The 18,372-nt window shown below is 48.9% G+C and overlaps 1 protein-coding gene across 24 annotated transcripts in view; it reads right to left on the reverse strand.

Annotated features, from left to right (window-relative positions):
- Positions 1–18,372, reverse strand: part of Kcns3 (potassium voltage-gated channel modifier subfamily S member 3) — a 357,419-nt gene that overhangs the window by 320,600 nt on the left and 18,447 nt on the right. For 12 of the 24 annotated variants that reach the window (XR_015453268.1, XR_015453267.1, XR_015453266.1 and 9 more), the window contains 2 exons: positions 17,955–18,057; positions 12,377–12,566 (listed from right to left, as the gene is read on the reverse strand). The exons of 1 other annotated variant lie outside the window; for it this stretch is intronic. The gene's annotated coding sequence lies outside the window, so the exon portion shown is untranslated. Of the gene's footprint in view, positions 1–168; positions 1,140–12,376; positions 12,567–17,954; positions 18,058–18,372 lie in introns of all 24 variants that reach the window. 11 more of the 24 variants (XR_015453261.1, XR_015453259.1, XR_015453260.1 and 8 more) reach the window with 4 other exon arrangements.

An 18,372-nucleotide genomic window follows, 5' to 3' on the forward strand; every position in this document is an offset into this window, starting at 1 on the left:
CACAGGGACGGCTCCAGAAGTTCACAGAGTGCAAGTGACAAGACAAGACGTGCAATGGCTGGACAGAAAAGGCCAGGACGCGGGAGGTGTGCTTTTCTGACTGGCCTGAGTCGGGGCAGCGAGCCCAGAAGGGAGGCGGGAAGGTCAGAGTGGAATCTTTCCCCTTACGCTATGGAAAGCGTAGTCTGTTGGCAAGAAAGGAGACTCTTTCTCTGAAAGGGACCCAGGAGAAGTCTCGGCCTTGACACGCAGCCCCTGCTGTCCACCCAGGAGGAGTCGGAGCCCGAAGAGCACAGGAGAATTTGCTCTGAAGACAGCAGTGCCGACCGTGAGACCATAACACTGCTGGACAGCGTTTAACAGCTTCACTGACCTCTTCCAAAGACTCAATTTCCCCCTCTGCTTTCTGTTTTCAATTAGATGGCTTCTTTGCACGGCCTAAATCAGAGCTGCCGGCTTGGTCCAAATATTTATGTAACCTCAGATCTGTGAAAGCCATCGGGCGCGTGGCAAATGCAGCAGTAACGTGCTCCAAGGAGCTACTTTAGCCAAGCTGCTGTTCGGGCTTCAGTGGGAGTCATCTTCCGGTGAATTATTTCTCACCCTCTTGGCCTCCTGGAAGCCAGCGATGGCGGAGAGTCGGTGTCGTCTTCGACACTGGCAGTGAGTGTTGTCTCCCGATCCGCGGGTGTGGGGCGCACTTCGCATCCCTCCATGGCTTCTCTGCAGCAAGCGGTTATCACCCACACTACCAGTCTTCCTACTCTGTTCTCCTCGCTTTTTATTTACTCTGCTAGTGAAGGAGTCTGTGATGCGGTCCATCCATGCCACAAAGTCTGACGTTAAAGCAGCGTCTCTCGTCAGAGGCTTTCAGAGGGGAGAGGACAGCATCTCCCCCAGATCCTCGAGTGCTCTGGCTCAGCAGCAGCTCAGAGGCCTTGGTCAGTGCTGGGGACAGCCATCAAGCCCAAGGCAGAGGCCCAGGGCGGGGGCCCTGTGTTCCATATCCCTGCTCACACATCAAGGCCACAGAGAGAAGGGACCCTAAGCATCTATATCCAGGCAAGTGTTCATTTAACAGCAGTGCACTTAGTTCTTTCAGGAAGCATGGACTGAGTCAAAGGTGTATCTGTGTGGACCTAAAATTGAAATATCTATCAATATGCTTCATAGAAAGCTTATACGTACATAATATACAGTGCAAATATAGTTGGCCCTCCATATCCATGACTTCTACACCCCGACCAACTGCAGATCAAAGATACTTTTTAGGTGGGGCAGACAGTGCACACCTTAAATCCTAGCACTCAGGGGAGACTGGGGCAAGACAACTGCAAGTTTAAGCCCAGCCTGGCAAACTTAGTGACTTAGAGCAGTGCCCTGTCTCAAAGTAAATTTGTTTTTTAAATGCTACAGGGCTGGGATGTTGCTCAGTGCAAAGGTCATGGGTTCATTCCCCAGTACCTCAAAAAACAAACTTTAAAACTTGCATCTGTACTGAACACATACAAACTGCTTTTATTTCTCATTATTCCCCAAACAGTGCAACACAACAACTACTGACATAGGATCTATGCTGCATTGGGTATTATAAGTCACCTAGAGATGATTTAAATACACAGGAGGGTGTGCACCGGTCTTACAAATGTGGCAGCTCCTACACCACTCACAGAAGGGCCTGAGCCACTGAGGGCCTACAGAGGTGCTGAAACCAACACCCCACGGCGGATGACTGTAATACAACATGCGCGCGCGCGTGCGTGCATGTGTGTGTGTGTGCACACACAGTAGACATTCAGTGAACCATACGCTCCTGAACAAAAACACGGTCAGCTCATTTATAATCCAGAAGTACGAAAAGCTTTTCTAATTCTGATTCAAAACACAGGAAAAAAAATTAATTTGATTATATGCAAGCAATTTTTGATATGGAAAAAACATACCATAGCAACATAAAAAAGGAATGTGAAAAAAAAGTTGCCATGCTTGTCATAAATGAGAGATTAATACACTTACCATAAAAAGAACTTTAACACAGAGAAGGAAAAGAGTGATAGCAATACAGAAAAATAGACGAGATGGGGCCAAACAGCTCACAGAAAAACATGTGGCTCTGAAATCAGGAAAAAAAAAGTTCAACTATGTGGGCCGGGGACTTAGCTCAGTGGCACCGAGCCTGCCTGGCAAGCACAAGGTCCTGAGTTTGATTCCCAATACTGGAAATAAGAAATCAAATAATTCAAAATAGTTAACTTTTTTTTAAAAGTTCAACTTTGCTCATGGAAAGATAACTGCACATGAAACTATTGTTTAATGTAACAAATTTGGGGGGGAAAGCCTAAAGATAAAACTCCATATTCTACTGATGAGTCTGTAGTAAGCAGACTCTACATTTTGGCAGAAATGCAAAACGAATGGGAACCCTTGGGAGCAGAATTTAGCAAAACCGTACAGGCCTTTACCCTTTGACCCAGCAATTTTTCTTCTACAAATCTTTCCCAAAGGAAGGCAAAATTTGAAAACTCTTGCATAGCTGGAAGCAATCCAAATGTCCATTAACTGAGGATTGGATTTTTAAAAAGCCACATATAGATGTGTGTGTGTGTGTGTGTGTGTGTGTGTGTATACACACATATATATAAGCAATGGAGTGATTTCTAGGCTGTTTTAGCTAAACGGAGAAAAAAGCAAGTTACAGAAGTGTCAGTAGAATGCTACAACTTATCTAAAGGAATGGTAACAACATTATACACACATACATATACATACGCATGTGTATATGCTTATATAATGAGAAAGAAACGATGAAAACAAACCAAAACTTAGTAAAATGCTTTCCTACATGAAGAAAAAACAGACAGGCAGGGTATAAGAGACAACAGGGAAAGCTGAACATGATAACTACGTAAATGTTTTACTCAATTATGAAACAGAATCAAATAAAAAGAAAGGAGCATTTCCTAAAAATTAAACCCTAACTGTGCAACAAATTGGTGGTTACTTCAAAAAGATAGATCACTTCAAGATATTTTAAAGCAAAATCATTTGATTGTACATGCCTAGTGGTACAGTACCCAACACAGGACAAAAGTCTCACAGAAATCTGAAAAGACTTTTAGTAATCATATTAGTATAACTACTCTGAAATTTTTATGCACACAGGACAAAGCACATGCACTGTTATGTTAATGTCATTAGGCACCCTACAACTCTGGACACGAAACTTTAAGAAACGTTAATATAAAAATGAAACAAATTAAGCAAAGTAACCCACTGATCCCAATTTGGGTTGGAAATACCAACCTGAGTGCACGCACGACTTGTTTTTTGCCAAGGGAACATTTCTTCACTCTGTCCACTGCTCAGACGTGGACGCCTTGTGGGGTGTCAGACCTGCCTCGCTCAGAACCCACGCTCAGTCTCACAGCTTCTGGGATTGTGAACAGCTCAGGAGTCCCCCCCAAGTGCCACACTGGGAGCGACCTCCAGCCAAGGACAGGGCCACCTTGCACAAGGCCTGACCCCTCCCAGGGGCGACCACAAGGTGTGCAAGACCTTTTTATGGAGGTGGCAGCCGATCCCAGCACGCCGCCCTAGAGTCAGATGCTATTCCTGCGGAGTCCTCATCACCTTCAGCCCCTCCCTGCACCTGGTTCTCCTTCCTTCACCTCCCAGGGTGAAGACCACCAAGGGTACCACCACCAACGTCCCGCACAGAGTCCATCTCGGTCTGTTCCTGGGGAGACCCAACTAAGGCGTCAGTTCAGAAGCAGTGAGCACCCTGAGATTGGTCAAACTCAGATATCTAACTCCAATTTCTCATTTAAAATAATCCAGGGATCTATGAAGGAATAGGCAATCCCAGCCTGGGGCTGGAACGCATAGGGTGAGCCTGGAAGATCGTGCTACACCAGAAAGCAAGGAAGCTGTCAAAGACGACAGCGCGAAGAGTCGAAGACTAAAGACCAACCTTGAGACGCACGCTGCCCAAGCCAGGAAATCTGTGCCTCAAATGGAAAAAAATCTGTAATGGACTGAGACACATCAAGTATGCAAAACTTCCTGAATTCATAATAGTTTTTTAAAACAAATAAATGCATTGGTCACTTCTAGGGAGTGCCAGCATACGAATTCATTATTCTACGAAAAATAAAGGGAAAAACCAAACATCTATTCTGCCTGCCTGCGTGAATTATACTCTAAGAAAACAATACAGGAGTCAATGAGGGGCATTTTTCTTTATAGAAATATTCCTATAACAAAGAATAGGGCAATGGGAACAATTTACATGGTGCACTGGAAAATCATTCTTCACATTCAAACACAGGTTGAAAGAAAAGAATGAGGACGGTGGGATGTGCTGGAGCGCTAAACTGAGCATCACACAAACTAAAACTGAAGGCAAAGCACGGTTAATAGAGACCGAGGGCAGGTCTAGTAATGCAAGGGCCAATCCACCAAGAAAGCACAAGAATTATAAATGCATGCACGTAGAAATCGGGCCAAAAGCATAGAGCAGTACGATGTAAAAGCTTTCAGAACTGACGCCTCCGGAGGGCCCGTGAGTCTTCGAGTGCGTGCCCCTAAAATCCCACCTAGTCAACGCCCTCTGCCTCTTGCTGATCGCCCTGAGAACACTCTTTCTTGACGGCAGGCGGGAGCCCGCACCGGCCTCAGAGCGGGGGCAGGGTCCCCGTCTGCCACCCCCCTTGTGCTGCTCTGGTGAGAGGAGGAGACTTGGCCCACGGGAGCAGAGGGGAGGTGGGGAAGGCGGCAGGGACTGGCACATTCCTCAGGTAAGACCCAAAATGAGGCAGGATGGGAAAATAAAGGCACCAAACACTGCCAGAACTGAAGGAAGAAGTGGATGATTTAACAGGACTAGCTGGAGATTCCAGGAACCCGTTTCCAGTAGCTAATGGGGTGGCGGAAGCAGACCCGATCATGATAATCTAACAGGCAGGCCCACGGACCAGGAGCGAGAGCTCCAGCCAGCAACGCGGAAGGCAGGCTCTCCACGCGCAGAGTTCTCCGAGCCGAAGAACGGCCTCAGCACACGCACCCGCGTGCTGTCAGCTCTCCCTCCCCGTGACTCGCGCTTCAGACGAGGTGAGGTTGCTCGCTGGTCTCGAGCTGTCGGAGGTTCCTGTCCATCGGCACTGGCCCAGAGGGCTTCCTGGCGGCAGTGCACGGTGCAGGAGGCCCGTTCTGCTCAGGGCCACAAGAAATGAGGGACAAAGGGGAGGCCAGGCGTAGGCTCCCTCCAAGGCACACCCTCGCCATCCGGCTGCTCTCCAGAGTCCCTGCTCCTCAAGAAGCCAGCAGCCCCAGGAGTGGTGCGGGCTGAAGACCAAGCCTCGGGCTCCTGAGTGTTTGGCGATGTTCAAGAGCCAAACGGCAGCAAAAGCTATTAATTAGTGCACACCTGTGTGCCAACCAAAATGAAGGAAACTGCACGTCAATAGCAGCAGAAACTTGGATGAAACTATCTAGTGTGGAAATTAACAACCCTCTTAAACAACCAATAGTCAGCCGGTGTGGTGGCATTTGCCTGCAGTCCCAGCACTCAGGAGGCTGAGGCAGGTGGATCACCACAAATTCGTGGCCAGCCTGGGCTACATAGTGAATTCAAGACCACCTTCAACTACACAGTGAGACCTTGCCTCTAAAAAGCAAAACACAAAAATCAAAACCAAAAAACCAAAGCAAAATGGTAAATGGAAATTAAGACTGCTTTGAGATGAACAAAGACAAAAATCTGAATGAACAATAGCAAACTTAGAGGGTGCTAAACAGCGTTTAGAAGAACATTTACAGCTTTATACACGGTACTAAAAGAAAGATAAAATTGAGAACTTTTGCCCTTAGGAAACTAGAAAGAGGAAACTAAACCCAAAGAGAGAGACAGAGAGGGAGAGAGAGAGAAATTAAACTAGAAGTTATTGAAATTGAGCATATGGACAAAAGTTTTTTTAAAAAACAGCCAAGTCACCAGGCATGGTAGCACACACTTGTAATTCCAGCACTCTTGGGAGGCTGAGACAGGAGTATCATGAGTTCCAGCCCAGCCTGGGCAACTTAGTGAGATCCTGCCTCAAAGGGAAAAAACGGGAGTGAGGATATATAGCTCAGTAGTGATAGAACACCCTGTATTTCATCCCCAGCACTGGGAAAAAAATCAAGAAAGCCAAAAGATGTTTAAGTATGTTTAAAAGAAAATCAATGAAATTGATAAATCTTTAGCTAGAGTAAGAAAAAATGCAAGAAATGAGAAAAAAATGGAAGCAAAATGAGTGATGAAAGAGGCTCCATTCACCATGGGCACCAAAGGAGTGCACAGAGGGAGGGAAAGCCACGTAACTGTACACCCTCAGAGCCCAGACCCTAAGTGGACAAACTGCTGGACATGCACAACTACAGGAAATGAAAGGGGAAGGCACAGTTCCCAGCTCATTCTATGAGGCCAGTACTGCCCTCACACCAAGCTGGAAAAAGACCGGACAGGAAATCCACAGACCAGTACCGCCTGTGCATCTACATGCAGAGATTTTCAGCAAAGCACAGCAAACCAAGTCCAGCAAAATACGAAAGGGACCATATCCTGGGACTGCTAAGATTTATTTAGGAATGAAAAGCTGACCTAACGTACTTGAATCGATCAAAACACACTAGGGGAATAACATCTCGATAAATGCAAAAGAAGCATCTGAGACATCCAAAACCCCTTAGCGATTACACACACAAATTATAAGAACTAATAAGTTCAGTGGTGTTGCAGGAAATAAGATTAATATACAAAAATCAATTCCATTTTGTATGCCAGCAATGAGAAAACATAACATGAAAGTTAAAAAACAATCATTATTTACCATAGCATCAAACATGATAAAATACTTAGGAACAGATTTAACAAAAGTGGTGTGAATTTGTACCATAGAAACTAGAGAACATTGCTGAAAGCAGTTAAAGAAGACATAAGTCTATGGAAAGACATACTACAGTTATGAGTTAAAAGGACAACACTCCCCAAATTAATCTATGAATTCAAAATCCTTTTCTCAGGAATCGACAACTGGTTTGTAAAATTCATAGGAAACACAGGGGACCCAGGAAGCCAAAACAACCTTGATAAATAACAAGGGTGGAGGGCTCAAACTTTGTGACTCACAGCATTACAAAGCTGCAGTAATCAAGACAGTGTGACACTCCTTAGGGCAGACAGGAAGAGCAAAGGAGCAGGATTCCCAGCACAGCTAAAACTCCACCAGATGTACTAATCCACTTCTCGTTGCTATACCGAAGTATCTCAAGTTGGGTAATTTTATAAAAAAGAGGTTCCTTTCACTCGCAATTCTGGAGGCTCCAGGGCACAGTGTGGCCCCAGCGGCACGTGAGCACGTAGGAGTGAGATCTCACTGTCGGGCCAGAAGCCAGACGGGCACAAAGGGGTCAGCCTTGCTCTCACTGTCACTCCTCCACAGCAGAACTCACCTGGGGACCTCCCGCAAACCCCACTCCTGGGGACGTTTCCACGAGAACTTACAGCATGTGTCCAAACAAACCAAGAATGGAATGCTCACGGCAGGGTAGCTGGGTTCAGAATGGCCCCAAAGAGGAGACTGCCCAAGGGTCCACCAACTGATGAGCACATAAACCAGTAAGGAATCCCGTATGATGGGCTGTTACTTAGCCATGAAAAGGAACCAAATACTGATCCATACCACAAACACCCACATGTATCAGCCCTGAAAGCACTGTGCTCGTGAAGAAGCCAGACAAAGGCCACTAGGATACGATTCCACATACAGCTCTGTGCCACTTAACAATGGGACACACTGTGTGTCACTGTGCACAGATCATAAACTATATTTACATAAAGCAAAAGAGCTACAATGTCGGGCTGGGGATTTAGCTCAGTGGTTCTGCCACCTGCCTCACAAGCACAAGGTCCTGAGTTCGATCCCCAGTACCAAAAAAAAAAAAAAAAAAAAAAGAAAGAGCTACAATGTAGCCTTACGGGACCACGGCCACATACTCAGTCCTAGCTGACAACACAGGAGAACTGTCATCATGAAATGTCATATGTGTCACACAGCTGTACATGAGGTATGCATAATAAGCAGACCCACAGGGACAAGCATCGATTAGTGGCTGCTGATAACTTAGGGGTAAAGAATGGGGATTGCTAATGAGTACGGGTTTCTTTTAGGGGCAATAAAAATGCTCTGGGTGAAATGGTTGCCAAGTCTTATGGATATACTAAGAACCCACTGAATTACACATTTTTACAAGGAAGATTTTATCAGTTTTCTCAATAAAGCTTTTATTGAGCTTTTCAAAGGACAAAAGTGACCTTGAAAAAAGAGTTTCAAGTAATGAATGAAAAAGGAATAATAGAATTAAAATTTGGTCATTTTGCAACCCTAATAACAATGGACCTAAGCAATGGTCATCATTGACTGCTAAAGCCCAGATTAAAACCTGATGAGAGGGGCCGGGGATTTAGCTCAGTGTTTCCGGCACCTGCCTCGCAAGTGCAAGGTCCCGAGTTTGATCCACGTACCAAAAATAAATAAATAAAACCTGATGAGAAATTTCCTAACGAGTAAATCAGAGTTTCAATATCTGATCCCTGATCATCCGGTCAGCAAAATTCAGACTGTAGGAAACCAAACAGGACAAATCAAATTTTAAAAAATAGCGAACAAAAGCAATACATGGGCTTGGTATAAACGCTGCTTCTATGGAGCCAAATGCTTATGTTCAGGGACCCTGGAACAACAACTAGACATTCGATCATATAAAAGAATTGTTAATTTTTGGTGTCCAAATGGGACTACAATTATGTTCTTTCAAAGGAGCCCTTATATTCTGGAAAGACATACTAAAATATTTATGGATAAATATTATATAGTTATATAGCCTGGGATCCATTTCAGTGACACAGAGGGAAAGCGACAGTGCTGGTCACACAGATGGCCCTCCGTCAGCCCTGGGCGCGGGGTGCCGGGAAAGCCGAATCTAGTGTTATCACCCTCTCCGCTTCTGTGCATGTGAAACTCCACATTAAAAATGACTGCAGAACAACTCACTAAACCCCTTCGCTGGGCGTGCACTGTGGAGCGTGCTTCACACACAGCACTGCTCAGCCTCCCGTGACAGCTCCTGGAGTCGTACTGGACACAGCAGCCAGGGCATGCGCATAAGCGAGTGGACGAACTGTCTGCTTTCACTTCCACAGCCCTAGGGGCTGATCAGTGCCCCACACCGCAAAGCCAGTGTCACCAGCTTCCATGGGTAACTGGCCACTACACCTGACCATGCACTCACCTTCCCCAGGGCGCGGCAGAGACTGGCTGCTGGCACCTTAATCTGGATACTTGCCTGCACCCTCACTGAGGAATGCTGTCCCTCCTGGGGCTGCTGTGGGAGCCTGCTGAGGACAGCGGGGCTCAGGCTGGGCACATCTGTGTGGCACAGTGGCACTGAGCTGCAAAGCAGAAGGGCCCACCGCTGTTCTCACTTCTGCCTCGGAGGAGCTGGGACTGGTCCCTCTCAGTGCCAACTCCACACACAGGGTCTGGCCACCTTGGGCTTCCTGGTGCTTGTAAGATTAAAAGAGGGGAAAGATGTCAAAATCCAAGATAGGCACTGGAAGCTTCAAAGAAAAACCACACTGATCCTCTTCTCTCCGAGAGGCACCTGAAGAGCCTTCCAAAGCCATCTCGCCCTTTCCTCTTCCTAGAGTCCGTGCAGTTCTCCGGGCTCCGGCCTCAGATCCGCTTTAAAACCTCGAGTCTGTCCCCTCACAGCCGGTACACGAACGACACACTGCACAGCTGTCTTAGACATTGCTTGCTCTGCTCAGAAAAGCAGCAAACAGTGCAAGCCAGCTTTTTCTAATTGAACAGAATCATTTTTAAAACTCAATTCCATAAAAGTAAACGAACACCTAAATTCCTTTTGCCTTCCACTTGTCAAAAAGACCTACATCAGTCACGTCATTAAAGAAAAAGGCAGGCCATTTTCCGCACTAACACTGCCACCCTTTTGGAGCATGTATTTCTGACTTTCATCTCATTCCATCCAATGCAAAAGAGAAAATACTTGCATTTTTATGAAAGTGCAGGCAATCCAAAATTCGATTTCTGACCCTCCACGTGCTATGCCTCAGACATGGTTTGTCCCAAGGGTCCATGAGTTAGAAGTGTGGCCCCGGTGCAGTGGTGGAAGGAGGCGGAGGACCTTTAGCGGCCGGCCTGGTGGAAATGGGTCGGGTCCCGGCGGCGGCACTGCCCAGGAGGGACGGAGCAAGTCCGGCGTCCGGAGTCGGTCCTCAGGAGGGCAGGCTGCACGCGCCAGCCAACCCCTGCTTGTTCTCCCGAACACAGACTCTCTTCACCATGCCCTCACCACCAGGCAGCCACATGCTGTGTGGACGTCCAGCTCCAACACTGTGAACTCAACAAATCTCTTTTCTCTACACATCAGTCAGTCCTAGGTGCTCATCAGGCAACAGAAAACAGACGACGAGCACCATGTGACGCTATACCAAATAAAACCAAGCAAACATCAATGGGACTGAAACCCTAAACTCACTCTGGCCCCCGCCCACTGGGGCCCCCTGACATCTGTCCTCATAGTTCCTCCTGCTCTGGGATGGGCGATGGGCCTGGAAGAGCAGCGAGCATGACTAGGCCAGGGGCTTCCTCCACCCTGGCCGCGGATGGGAAGCGGGGTGCTGGCGAGCTTGAACCCAGGCTCCACGAATGAGGGTTTTCTACAGCAGCTGACCAGAAATACATAGCTGTTTGTGGGGCACCAATCCCAGACATGCCCAGAGCAGGAGTGCAGCACTCAAGAAACTTCTAAGAGCCTTCTGGATTTGAGTCTCTGCTCCCAGGAGCAGCACTGCCTGGGCACCTGCTCCCGCACAGGGCTTCTCCCTCGGGCCTTTCCCTGAGGAGGCTGGGGTTGCAGATGCGACGCACAGGCACGAGAACACCCGACACAGCAACTGCCAGGCCCCACTTCTCAGCTCACCCTGCTCCCGAGCCTCATCGGCTTTCACGTGCCCCACCACGGCCCTTCGACGTGAACCTCAGGAAGCAACCACCAGAGCCAAGACGAGGCCTCTGAAAACTGGCCTTGGGGCTGCCTCTGCCCAGGCTGTGACACCCGGAGCAGGAAGACCCCAGATCTACAGAAGGAAACGGCTAAGCCCACCTTGGACCCGAAACAACAAATGCACAGGGTCTCTTGAAAACATGAAGCACGAGGCCCATGTAAAACTTCGCCCTAAAAATGAGAGTTCTGACCGTTCTTCTGCCCCCCTCTCCCATCCTGCTCCCTCCAACTGGAGCAGTCACACAAGCATAGTCTCATTCCATCTGATCTTTATTTAGCACGGCTGCTCCTCTCTGGAAACTCCAGAGATTCTGTCCTCACACAGCTTGTCTCCAAAGAGGGCTGCTCTGAGGGGTGAGTGATTTAGTGAGCCAACCAGCCAGAAATCTGTCCTATTTGTAAAAGGCAAACAATCACAAATGACAGCTTTTCAACCAAGAAAACGCGGACTTTATCCCAAGAGAAACCTCTAACCCTGCAGTAGATGCCTGCTGCTTCAGCTGGGCCACGCTGCATGGAGGAACACAGAGAACGCCCGCAGCAGCAAAGCTCTGCTGCCAGGGAGGGGCTCAGGAGAGCCTGAATGTGCCCGGGCCAGGGCAGTGGCTCTCTCTCCCCACCACTCTGCTGCCCCCACAGCGCTCTGTGCTCCTTCACATCAGCTCTGACACAAGGTGCAGACCGGCTCTGCCCTTCTCACTGCTCGTCGGTCTGACTGGTGCTCACGCCCACTCTGGGCTCCTCCATCGAAGGGGTCATCTACTGTCCACTCTGCAGCACTGCTCCTTGTGCTAAGTGCTGTCCACAGTCTAGTAAAAGACAGTCACTTATCTGAAGGGGTTAGCAAAACTATCATCTCTTTGGTCAAAAAGTTAGCAGAAAGACCTCGAGCCGACACGGCAAAATTCAGTGTTTCCAAGGGCCAAACCAGTGTGGCAATCAAATAAGGAGCTGGGGAAGGGCTTTGTACAGGGTCTTGTCTGGGAGTCAGAGTCAGGACTCAGCTGTGGTCTGGGCCGGGAGGGTGGGCCCCGTGTAGACACATCACTTGCTGTTCCAGGAGAACCTGGAAGCCCTGAAGTTTACATGGGCTCATTCAAGTTTAATTTGAACTAACCCAGGGTGTTTTAAAGGTTACGCGGCTCAGGCAAAGCACTTCTGGAGCACCTGGTGTGTGTCTCAATTCCAGCTCCGGGGCGTCTGCATTAAGCCAGACACACCGAGAAGCCACGCGCAAAGCAGCTCTTACCCTGCTGATGGTGACGTCACACACTCTGCTCTCATCCTGCCAAGCGGAACGGCCATCCTTAGGCAAAAAGCGCCACCCTCTCCCCGCACCGGAATTCGGGCTGTGTGCAGGCATTTAGTGGCAAGAGGAAGAAAAGAATCCCGTTGTCTGGAGGTTGGAGCCAAAGCAGTCGCTGGAAAGGAGCAGCTGCCTGCAGAAGGAAGCATGCACCATGTTGTAACTCCAGTGAGAAACGTGCCCAAGACTTTCCAGCTTGGACTGGGGCTCTGGGCACTGGACCAGTGGGACCCAAACCTGCAAGCCACTGAGGCTCCAGGGCAGGGCTGCCCATTCCCCTGGGACCCATTACCCTAACTGGGCACGCAGATGGTTCAAGGACTCTCAGCACTCAGCTGTAGCCCCACACTCAACGCAGCCAGCAAAGCTGCTGCAGTGACCCAGGCACAGGAATGAAGTTCCCTCCCGCCACACACCCCAGCAAGTCACCAGGATGTACTCAGAAACTTCTAAGCGGCCACATTTGAGCCCATTTCAGAGACAGACTGGAGTTGGGGGTCACTGCTGCAACAGAATTAATTCTCCTGTCTAATTTCAAATCAGTGGATTTCAAAGCCTAGCCAAATTCAGTCTTTCTTTATCTGTCCATTATTATATTTCACAGGTGTTAATGTAGACTCCTCTGATTAATACTGGGGTGGGGCGTTACGTTTGTGTCAAACGAAAATACAAATTTCCATTTCTGTCTCTGCTGGATTTGCACCAGCATCTAAGCACCCGTCAACACCAGGACCAGAAGGGGGAAAAGAGGAGAAAATATTGATTCTGAGCAAAAGACAGGAAGAAGCACCCTGGCTGTATCAGTCATGAGACACACACTCATTGAGGCTGTAAGATCTGCTGCCTCGTCCTGGGCTTCGGGGTCACAGCCCACCCCACCCCTGTGGGCTCACAGACCCTAAAGCAAGGAGACAAGTGGGGTCCTAGAGACTCGGGGGCAGTGGAGGTGGGCCAGGCAGAAACACAGCTCCTGCATTGGACCCAGCAAGGGCAGGGACCTTCAGCACAGCCAGCTTTGCACCTCCAATGGAGACCATGGTGAAGAAAGAGCAGCACCAGACGGCAGCTCCCCAACCCGAACTTCTGGTAGAGGAGGTTGAGAGAGATCAACAGGGAGAAATAAAATCAGTTCAGCATGGATTGGGTAGCCTTAGACATTTGTATTCCACCGAAACACAGAAATCCTGCTATATTTTTAAAAGGCTCGATCCCACGCACATAGAGTCTTCTTTTCCCTGTCAGATCCCTTCTCAAATGCAGCACATTTTAAGGGAATATAAAAGTAATCTGCCTGGGAGATAATTAATTAACTGCAAACAGCTCTGATATTACTATATTAATTACTGAAGAAAGAAAATAACAAAGTACTTAGCTATTCAGTACTCAGGAATCCCCAAGCATCGCTAGAAGTTCTCACAACTAAGGAGTACCAGAGCCAGGACTCAGACCAGCTGAGTCTGTCTGCCTTCAGACAGTGTGGAAATAAAGATCTGTCTTAGGGTTAGAGAAAGCCAGGGAATGACTGCAGAGGTGGACAGAACAGACCCAGACCTGCATGCTTGGGGGAAGAAAAATGTATACACCCAACACCTCTGCCCCTGCTTCCCATCCACCCAACGTTTCCATCTCGCCATGTTCATTCCAATTGGATCGGTGCTGATGTGCTCAAAAGCAAGGAGCACTGGTTACAACTTAGCACTTGACAGCTTTGACTTTGCCGAGTGATTCGCAGGATCCTGGCAAAACACATCAAGCTCTCCCAGACTGCTACCCTCTGCAGACGTCCCCTCTTTACGGTGACTGTGTCCTCCTTGCACTCCCTGCAGCCTGGCTATATTTCCTGGGGGCTGACAACACTGCTGGGAAATGAACAGAATGGCCGCTCCATTACTGAGAGGGAGAGGTAAGGAGCGTGCGGGGCTGTATATTGGACTCATCCATCACGGACCTGACATCCAATCTTGGAGCAGCACACCAACAGGAGCCAGTCCACAGCAGTGACAGTGACTCCTCACATCCTCCCTTCAGGCCTAAGGTCATCCTCCCAGCCTATAAACTCAGCGCCTGACAGCGCACAGCAGACACTCCGAGGGAAATGGCCTTTGTCCTCCGCACTGCAGAGTCCCATGTGTCTGCCCTGGGCACTGTCCTGCCCGTCCTCCTGAACTGCTGTCTTGGCAGTGCCATCCACTACACTGAGACAGCTCCAGTAATCATCCCTGTCATACAGTGGCACCTGAACATCTTTTTGAAACAATTACTCTCCCCCAAGCCAACAAGACTATAAAGAGGAAACGGAGGAGCAGAATCAGTATGGGTAACGAAAGTCAGCGATCGGGAACATGAAGAGGACACGGGGGAGTCGGCTCCCAAGACTCATCCAGCACTAGATCAAGGACAGTCTTGTCCTGGAGGTTCAGCATGCCCCGTCTTGATGGTGGATAGCTCAGGAGTGGAGCTAAAGGTCAAAACTTCAGGTTCATGTATCTTTAATTACAAAAAGAGCCTCCTTTTATTCTGACCCCAGGCTCCAGGAGTCAGCTCCAAATGACCTGAGACCCCAGCACTCTGCCAACTGCAAGTGCATGCACGGTGCAGCCAGCACAAGCACCTATCTGCCCACCAGTCCTCTCTAGTGTGTAACTTGGTAAGGCAGGGAAAGGTTTGGGAACAGTTTCTGTGCATTCCAATGCAAGTCAACTTCCTAGAGCAGTTGTGGCAAACCTATGGCACACGTGTTGTTCGTTTTTAAGACAAAAGATGTTAATGCATCTGTTGTTTTTTTCTAAACTAAAACCTCAGTATTCATGTTTCATCAGTGTTGGCATTTTGCGATAAATTTGGTTGCAGTCTGGGCACTCGGTCTCTAAAAGGTTTGTCATCACTGTCCTAGGGTTTGGTCAGTTCCAGGGTCCCTGAGAGTTAGTTTCTAACACTGCAAGCCTGACGGAGCGATCACCCTGACCTACCGCAAGGTCACTACGGAAAGGACACCTTTCAGAACCCTCTCGGCCCAGCCAGCTTCCCCGGAGACACCCTGACCTTGCAAACGTCTGCAGGAGAGGTTCAGCCTCCTCACTCTGGACACTGTGTGCCGAGGATTCCTTCTTCTGCGGACGGACCCGGGCAGTGCAGGTGCTGAGCAGCTGCCTGGCCTCAACCACTTGATGCCGAAAGTCTCTCCAGATACTGCCTGACGTCTCTTGGGGAGCAAAATCATCCTCAGTTGAGAGCCCATGCCCAAAGGGTTTCAGACACTCTTGTGGGAGCTGGGAGGCCAGTGGGAGGTCGGAAGTGCAGAACAGAACACCTGACTCCTGGCCTGTAGCCGGGACCCCGCTGAATCTCCTTCAGAGCCTCCCTCGGAATTCAGTCACTGTGTCTCATGCCACGGTGTCAGACAACAACCAAAACTTCAAAAAGAAGGAAAGACGAGGCAAGCGTAACCTGCTGGGGAAACTCAAAGCAGGCTTCATGGTGTGTGTGTAAAGATGAGTGATTGCTCTAAAGAGTCTGATCCTCCATCGTCTTCAGCCCTAGAATGATACCCTCCGTACTTGCTCTGATACAGCTTCAAACACAGCCTGCTGAACACACCCCGCCGGCCTGAGCACCAACCCCGAGGAAACTCACTGATGTCCCAGGAAAAATGCAAAAACATGTCAGCTTTCCAGTCTTTCCACTACTCATCAATCTCAGCTTTCAATAAAACCTGAGAGGAATGAAATGACAGGAATGATGGAGGGTGAAATTCCACCCTACTTCTGTCTTGCTTAACTAATGAGAATTATCATCCAATATTTTTCTTAAATAATATTAAAATATCACAATCAGGCTGCCATAATTGGATTCACTGATATTTAAATCCTACAGTCCAAAAGCAATCAGAATAATATATCTTCCAGGTGATTCAAACAGTGAATTACTAAGAATCTCCCTGGATTATGTACTTCTTCCAAATCATCAAATTTCAAGCAGTACCTTAGGTGACTATGAGAAATTCTGAATTAACATGATTTTTTAAAAATGTGATCTGTCACAAGAAGAGAATGAAAACTTCTCAAGGTCTAATATATTCAGGCATTAAAAATAAATTTATGGAAGCTCTTGTCCTCAATCAGCAAACCAGTAAGTGCTCTCTAAAGCAACATTCCTAAATGCTCCCTGAACGGCTAACACAGATCGCTTCTCTCTGGACTGCTTAGAAGGAGTGGTGCAGCATCAGCTCCAGGGGTCCTAAGGCGTGGAGCACCATCACCAATCTGTACTCTCTCTACTCTCCCCTCCTCGGGCTCTGCCTCTGCACAGCCCAGCCGGGGAGTAGTGGGCACGCCTGGCCAGGAGCCTGCCTGGGGAGATGCGTCCCACCTGGGGGGGATCCACCCAGCTGCTGCCCTGCCCAGTCTCCCCGACTGCTGACAGAGCCAGCCGGCCTGAGTGCCCCGCTCGACTGCCACGCTCTCCCGGCTGCAGGAAGGAGCAGTCCCGGCTCCAGCCCCGGAGTCGACCCTGGGTCCACCCTCTGAAGGCAGAGGCTGAAGCTCTGAGCAGGAACAGGCAGGCAATCCTTGGGGCAGAGACCCTGCCTGGGCTCCACATCACACAGCACGGCAGCATGGATGGCACTGAAGCGAAAATAAACAAGGAGCAGGAAGCAAGCATCTGTGCAGGGTGCAAGGAAAACCGCATCTACGATGATAGCAGCGGCACCAACTGGCTCTCAAAAGCTTCCTGGAGGACACTGCAGCAGGAGAATCAAGAAATCCCAGGGTTTTGCATTCCCAGATGTGTAAATAAATCAGACAAGTGTTCAAAGACATAAGTACAGCGTGTTCACTGAGCCATTAACCACTGGTGAGGGTAAGAGGCCTAAGGCAACCTGCGTGTCCATCACTAGCAGGACGGTCCAGCAGGCTGGGGAGACCATCAGCGGGGTGCTCCACGCCATCAGCATGTTCAAATATCTATGGTCACTGCTCCCAGATGCTGAGACCCCTGCTCCAAGTGCTTCCCCACCTGAACCCAGGCGATCCCATCACACTGACCACCAGTGCTCTTACTGTACTCACTCCAACCACCGGCACTGGAAAATAGAGACGTTAACTAACTCTCCAGAGTTCATAGCTACTAAGTGACAGCTCCGAGGTTTGAACCCAGCCATGCTCTAAAGCCATCCTTGGCACAATAACATGCTCCTGTATCCATGAAAAAATCAAAACTACATTCACAAAAAAATAATCATTATGATGCAATAGTCAGCATGATCCTATCTTTGTAAAATACATCTGATAAAAAAACTTATATAAAATATACACCAAAATGTTACGCATTCTCTCTGAGTGACAGAGTTTGGGGTGATTTCTGCTTTCTACTCTGCACCTCTCAGGATTGTGTGGATTGCTTCAAATGGATAAGTATTATAAAACTCAGCTTTTTATTCAAGAAAACAAAATGTCATAAGCAGCCTTAGAAGTATACAAGCAGAAAGAAAAGGAGCAAACTAGACACGAAGTGAACTTACAGACGTGGGTAGGGGAGAATCCTCCGCCAGCACACCCGGGGGTCGTGCGCGGGAATCATGCGCTTCTCTGGCTCGCCGGCGGCTTCTTCACGGAGGTACTAGCCTGGAAAGACAGAGACCAAGCGATGAGGGAGCACGCCCTCAGAGCTCGGAGCGCAGCAGGCCATGACCGCAACCACAGGTGAGTCAGAGCCGGGACAGTGGGACAGCCAGCGGGACAGGGAGGGGTGCGGGGCTTGTCCACTGCCCGGAGGACGCGCGGAGAGGCGGCGCAGCAAGCCAGGGCGGGTGCAGAGAGCAGGACCGGGCTGGGCTGGCTGGGAGTAGCCCCGTGACACGGCAGTGAGTGCACAGATTCTTTCCTCTCCAGCACATCCTCCTGTCCCAGGCAGTGGAGAACGGGCTGGCTGGAGCCGGA

The sequence above is a fragment of the Heterocephalus glaber genome, unplaced genomic scaffold (assembly GCF_053883595.1).
Source record: "Heterocephalus glaber isolate CG9 unplaced genomic scaffold, H.glaber_assembly_v1.0 deba00001457, whole genome shotgun sequence".
NCBI lineage: Eukaryota > Metazoa > Chordata > Mammalia > Rodentia > Bathyergidae > Heterocephalus > Heterocephalus glaber.